This window comes from Choloepus didactylus, chromosome 2 (assembly GCF_015220235.1).
Source record: "Choloepus didactylus isolate mChoDid1 chromosome 2, mChoDid1.pri, whole genome shotgun sequence".
Taxonomy (NCBI): domain Eukaryota; kingdom Metazoa; phylum Chordata; class Mammalia; order Pilosa; family Megalonychidae; genus Choloepus; species Choloepus didactylus.
The window spans coordinates 137,689,532-137,696,837 of record NC_051308.1 but is presented as its reverse complement, the minus strand read 5'-3'; the positions used below and the strand labels follow the sequence as shown (position 1 = coordinate 137,696,837).

General features: G+C 35.7%; 1 pseudogene; it reads right to left on the bottom strand.

The window, feature by feature from the left end:
* Window positions 1-3,073: 3,073 nt before the first annotated feature.
* Window positions 3,074-3,367, bottom strand: LOC119518447 (annotated as a pseudogene).
* Between the last annotated feature and the right edge of the window lie 3,939 nt (window positions 3,368-7,306).

Genomic DNA, 7,306 nt, shown 5'->3' with positions numbered 1-7,306 from the left:
TTGTAAATGGAATTTTTTCTTGGTTTCCTCTTCAAATTGTTCATTACTAGTGTATAGAAATACTACTGATTTTATGGAGTTGATTTTGTATCCCACTGCTTTGCTGAATTCATTTATTGTTTCCAGTAGCTTTGTTGAGGATTTTTAATGATTTTCTTTATATTCAATTATGTCATCTGCAAGAAAGGGATATTTTAATTCTTTCCTTCCAATTTGGATGCCTTTTTTCTTTTTCATGCGTAATTACTCTGGCCAGAATTTCCAGAACAATGTTGAAAAACGGTGACAGTAGGCATCCTGTCTTTTTCGTGATCTTAGAGGGAAACCCTTCAGCCTTTCACAACTGACTATAATGTTTTCTGCAGGTTTTTCATGCATGCCTTTAACCATGCTGAGGAAGTTTCCTTTTATTTCTAATTTTCTGATTGTTTTTTCAAGAAGGGGTGCTGAATTTATCAAACATATTTTCTGCATCAATTAAGATGACCAGTTCTTAGTTCTGTCAGTGAAATGTATTACTTTAATTGATTTTCTTATGTTGAATGATCCTTGCATACCGGGATAAATCCCACTTGATCTTGTTGTATGATTCCATTAATGTGCTATTGGATTAAGCTTGCTAATTTATTTTTTTTTTTTTTAGGATGTTTGTATTTGTATTCATAGGGGATATTGGTCTGTAATTTCTTTTCTTGTGGTATCTTTATCTGGTTTTGGTTTTAGATGATGTTGGCTTTATAGAATTAGGTAGAGAATGTTCCCTCCTCTTCAATTTTTTGGAACAGTTTGAACAGTATTGATGTTAATTCTTGGAATTTTTTGTAAAAATCATCTGTGAATCCATCAATTCTTCCATTATTACCTACTTTCATATTTATTTGATTTTTTTGTTCATTTCATTACCATGGGGCTTTTCTTTGTTGAGAGGTTTTTTTATTACTGACACAATCCTTTTACTAGTTATTTGTCTGTTGAGATCTATTTCTTCCTGAGTCAGTGTAGTTAGTTTGTGTTATTCTAGGAATTTGCCCATTTCATTCTAGGTAATCTTTCTTGGCATATAGTTGTTCCCAGTATCCTATTTTAATCCTTTTTATCTCTGTGGCATTTGTTGTACTGTCCCAATTTTCCATTTCTCCCTCTGTTATGGATTTCTAGCTTCACATTCCTTTGTGGGCAGAGAAGATATGTTATATGATTTCAATATTTTTGAATGTATTGAGACTTATTTTGTGATCTATCATATATTGATACTTGTTTTATGACCTACCATATGGTCTGTCCTGGAGAATGGTCCATGTTCACTAGACAACAATGTGTATTCTTCCACTATTTGGTGAAATGTTCTATATATGTCTGTTAAGTCTAGTTGGTTGATAGTGTCATTGAATTCTCTATTTCCTCTTTTATCTAATGTCTAGATGTTCTATCCATTGTTGTACTGGGTATATTAAAGTCTCCTACTCTTAATGTAGAGCCAACTACTTCTCCTTTCTAATCTGTCAGTATTTGTTTCATGTATTTTGGGGACTCTGCCATTAACTTCATATCTTTTTACAATTATGTCTTCCTGCTGAATTGATCTCTTCATCAGTATATAGTCACTTTCTTTGTCCCTCATAATATTTTTTTATTTATTGAAGTATGCTTTGTCTGATATTCTTCTAGATGCCACAGCTCTTTTTTGTTTATTATTTGCACAGTATATTTTTCCTATCTTTTCACTTTCAACATTTCTATGTCTTTGAATTTAACATGATACTCTTGTAAGCAGCATACAGTTGGTTCACACTTTTTGAAATTCATTCTCCCAATATCTTCATTCTGTCTGTAGAGTTTAATCTATTCACATTTATAAGAACTAATGATAATGCAGGTCTTATGACATTTTGCTATTTTGTACTTATAATTCTTACACATTTATGGTCTCTCAATTCTTCCATTATTACCTACTTTCATGTTTATTTGATCTTTTTGTTCAACCAATTTGAGTCTTTTCTCATTTCTTTCTCTTTATATATGTTTTATATCCTTTCTTTTTTCATTACCATGGGGCTTAAATTTAACATCCTAAATCTATAGCAATCATGTTTGATTTATAACAACTTAACTTCAATAGGATACATATACACTATTCCTATGTCCCTTCTTTCTCCCTACCTTTTTGTTGTACTTGTTACAAATTTTATCTTCATATGTTGTATATTTAAAAACATATCTTTAATTTTTATTCATTTGCATTTTAGAGCCAGCAAGAAGTATAAAATGGAGCTACATACCAAAATATAAAATACAATAGTACTGACATTTATAATTACACATACGGTTACGTTTACCAGATGTCTTTTTTTCTTTATGCTCCTTCAATCCACTGTGTAATGTCCTTTCCTTTCATTCTGAAGAACTCCCTTTAGCACTACTTATAGGGCAGATCTAGTGGTGTTGAACTCCATTAGCTTTTATCTTGTATGTTTTAATCTTTCCCTCACTTTTGAAAGAAAGTCTCACTGGTTATAAAATTATTGTTTGATAATTGTTTTCTCTCAGCAATTTAAATATTTTATCCCACTTTTTGCATCCCTAGGTATCTGATGTGAAATGAACACTTAATCTTATTGGTACTCCTTTCTACAAAATTATTGATTTTCTATTTTAGCTTTCAGAACTCTCTCTCCTCTCCTTGGTATTTGACAGTTTGATTACTATGTTTGGTCATGGTTCTCTTAGGTTTTATCCCCTTTGGGGTTTGTTGGTCTTCTTGAATGTGCATATTCATGTCTTTTGTAAAATTTGGGAAGTTTTTTGCCATTTTTTTCTTTTTTTGTTTAAAAAAGATTTTTTTTTATTGAGGACAAGAGGATGCAAACAATCTAAAAATTAAAAGCTTATCTGGCATTTAACTGACTTTCCTTCCACTATTTGTCAAATGGGAGTTGGATTTTATTTGTGCATTTTCTAAGGACCCCACTCTGTTATGAAATTCTTATGCAGATGGAAACTGTAGGGCAGATTCCTTAAATAACTCTTGGGATAATTCTTGTGAGGGTGGGGGGAATTAATTCCTCAATTCTGCCTACTTCTTTCCCTTCTGTTTCCTGTGTGCTACAAAATAATCATTGCATGAAATGCTGAGCCCAGCAATTAGCAACAAGAAGCCCTGGTAGCCCACTTTGTCATCTTGACACTGGTCCAGATCCTTCATTATTTTGTCCACAGCTAGAGGGTCTTTTTGATTTTCCCAAAATCTGGGGAACTCCTTCTCCATGAATACTCTCAGGTCCTCCTTTGTTAAGTAGCCTTAGTCCCCAGCAAATTTGTGAAACATAAACATCATAGTTTCCGGGGCATGTTCCATTTCAGATGGCATTTTGGTGAGGTCTGTTGAAACCTTGGCTGGGAGGCGCAGGGAGGATGCTCAGCGAGCTAGGATGTGGAGCCAGTGAGTGCCATTATTTCTTTTAATATTTTTTCAGTTTCTTTCTCTCTTTCTTCTTCTGGAACTCCTGTAATGCAAATATTGATACACTTGATGGTGCCCCACCGGTTCCTTAGGTTCTGTTTGTGTTTTTAAATTCTTTTTTTTTTTTGCTCCTCAGCCTGAATCAGTTCAATTGTTGTGCCTTTGAGATTACAGATTCTTTCTTCTGCCATCTCCATTTTGCTGTTGAAAACCTTTAGACAATTTTCATTTCAGTCATTGTGTGGTTCAACTACAGTAGTTCTGTTTGCTTGCTTTTAAAAATTTCTACTTCTTTATTGAGATTTTCATATTGTTCATTCATTATTTTCCTCATATCCTTCAGTTCTTTCTCTGTAATTTCCTTTATCTCTTTGAGCATAATAAGATCATTTTATTAAGTTTTTGTCTGGTATATCCAAAGTCTTGTTTTCTTCATTGATGGTTTTGGATTTTTATCTTGTACCTTTAAATAGACCATTATTGTTTGTTCATTTTGTTTTTCTTGTAATATTTTGTTGCAAATTGTATATTTTAGCAAATAGATTATTAACTCTGATTTAGTTGCTGAGTTGTGTGTTCTTTAAATTTATATCCAGCTAGTGATATGACATATATCCTTGAATGCCTGGAGCTAACAAAAATAAATAAACCAAAGCAAAAATGCCTTTCATAGTCTTTGGAAATTGGCTCTGCTTTGGCTGGTGGTGTTTTTTGGAGCTTAGTTCTCATAGCAAGAAGATCAGCCCGAGGCAAATGCAAAGTACAATGTCTGAGCCTGTGTAGAGTTTGTTTATTGTCTTGGGCTTACTGGTGTCCTTAGTAAATCCCCCATTTACAGAAATTCCAATGCCCCCTCTACCTCTTATGAAATAAACTCTAACCCCCACTAGGTACTCTGTTCTGTGACTTAATGCAGGTAATCTTTTGCCCCGGGCTGCTTTGACTTAATTTTTTTTCTTATCCCGCCTTAGCTGATTGCAAGCTGTCCCTCTGTCTGCATGACAGTTTCTGGGAGAGTGAGCTTGAGAAAAGTTTTCTGGTTAAATCTTTCAGCTTCCACCCAATAGATTGTTACTAAATTATAGACACCCCAATAAGTGCATAAAGGTTACTCTGTTTCCTCTGGAATAGGTCCAGGGACCCATAGTTGGAGTACAGGCTGCCTCAACAACATGCTGGGGAGAGAATATGAGAGGGGCTAGAAAGGGCACCAGGAGCTTTGCCTACTGTTTTTCAAGCTGTGTTTTATTGATTCACTGCTTGCCAAGTTACTGCAACTCTTTAAATGTTTTCTCAAATTTTGAGGAAGATGACTGCTTGTTTTCACTAGTTATTCAAAGATTCTGTGGGAGGATGGCACCTTAGTGCATCTTATGCCACCATCTTGGTCAACCAGAAATTCCAAATCCATTTTTTATTAAGCTAGTACTACCTTGATACCAAAACCAGACAAAGATAGAACAAGGAAAACAATAGACTTAAATGCCTCTTGAATATGGATGCAGAAATCCTTATTAATATTTTAGCAAATAGAATTTAGCAATACATAAAAATACTTACATATCATGACTTTTTATTTCAGGGATGTAAAGTTGGTTCAGTATCCAGAAATCAATCAATGTAATCCACCATATTAACAGGCAGGCTAAAGAATAAAAAAAAAAAAAAATGGACAAATAAGTAATCACTGCAAAAAATCATTTAACAAATTTCAACAACCAATCATGATAAAACCCTTAGAAAAATAAGGAAAGAGGAGAATTTCCTCAACTTGAGAAAAAACAAACAAACAAACAAAAATTTTGTTCCAGATGGAGCTTACATCCCAGCAGGGAGAGGCACGTAATTAAAAATTAACAAAATAAATTAGAAAAAGGTGATGAATGCTATAACAGCAGTGTTAGGAGATAGTGTTTGGGATGGAGAGAGGTAGGTTGTAGTTTTAATTGGATAGGGAGGTGGTATGTTATCCTGGGCCCCAATAAGAAAGAGACATCTGAGCAAAAACTTAAAGGAGAAAAAGGAATTGCACATATGGATGCCAGTCAGAGGAATAACCTAGAACAGAGGCCCTAAATTAGGAGCATGTTGGCATGAGGAAGGAGAACAGTGTGGCTGGAGCAGAATGAGGAAAGGAGTACAGCAAATTGTTTCAGAGATAAAAGTCAGAAGGGAGGTCCTGTAAGGCCTTATAGGCTATAGCAATGACTTTAGATTTTAGTCTAAGTGTGCCGGTTTGAATGTATTATGTCCCCCAGAAAAAGCCACATTCTTTGCTGCAATCTTGTGGGGCAGACAGAATAGTGGGGATTAAGTTGGAATGTTTGGATTAGGTTGTTTGCATGGAGATGTGCCCCACCCAGCTGTGGGAGGTGACTCTGGTGGGATACTCCCATGGAGATGTGGCCCCACCCATTCAGGGTGGGCCTTGATCAGTGGAGCCATATAAATGATCTGGCTCAAAGAGAGGGGACGGAGTGCAGCTGTGAGTGACGTTTTGAAGAAGAGCAAGCTTGCTAGAGAAGAATGTCCTGGGAGAAAGCCATTTTGAAACCAGAACTTTGGAGCAGATGCCAGCCATGTGCCTTCCCAGCTAACAGAGGTTTTCCAGATGCCGTTGGCCATCCTCCAGTGAAGGTACCCGGTTACTGATGTGTTACCTTGGACACTTTATGGCCTTAAGACTGTAACTGTGTAGCTAAATAAACCCCCTTTTTATAAAAGCCAATCCATCTCTGGTGTTTTGCATTCTGCAGCATTAGCAAACTAGAACAGATTTTGGTACTGAGAGTGGGGTGTTGGTGCTGCTGAGTTTGCAAATACCAAACATGTTGGAACAGCTTTTTAAATGGATAAGGGGAGGACTATGGAAGAATTGTGAGGAGCTTGATAGAAAAGGCCAAAACTGCTTTAAAGAGACTGTTTGTGGAAATATGGACTCTAAAGATACTTCTGATGAGGCCTTGAACAGAGATGATCAATGTGTTGTTGTGAACTGGAAGAAAGGCGAACCTTGTTTTAAAGTGGCAGAGAATTTGGCAAAATTGAGTCCTGGTATCAGATGGAAGGAAGAATTTAAAAGTGACAAACTGGAATACTTAGCTGAGGAGATCTCCAGACTACGTGTGGAGGAGATACCCTGGCTTCTCCTTGCAGCTTATAGTAAAATGCGAGCAGAAAGAGATAAACTTAGAACTGTACTCTTGGGTTCAAAGAGACCAGAAGCTGAAAATTACGAGCTTCCAGGGGGTGGAATCCCAGAAGCTACAGCCCAACATGAAGATGTAAGCAAACATGGAACCCAGCCGCCATTTCAGTACAAGCCAAGATTGGAAAAGGAGTTAAGCAGAAAGGATTTGTGGAAAGTCCTATTGTCTGATGGCTTTGACCCCTGCGTGCTTCATGCAAAGCCAACAGAACATGAGTTTTAAACAAAGGATAGATTAGTTTTTATTTCATTGCAAAGGATTATTTGCCTGCAAAAATACTTAAGGACACATGGATAGGTACTTTGCCATAATCAAGATGAGAGAGGGTGATGATTTAGATCAGGGTAAAAGCAATAGGGGGAGGCAGTCATAAAAAACTAGGCTCTGAAGGTTTTCAATTTTTTGTATTACGAAAATTTCTAAACATAGTATTAATTTAAAAAGTATAGTATAATTAACCTTATATAACTATCCCCCAGAGAGCAATATCCAAATGTTGTCACATTTGATTTATCCCTCTTTATTATTTTCTTGAAATTTATGTTAAAGTGATCTCCTAACATTATGTCATTTGACACCTAATTACTTCATTATGAATTTCCAAAGCCACAGAGTTTTATGATTAACAAAAGTGAAG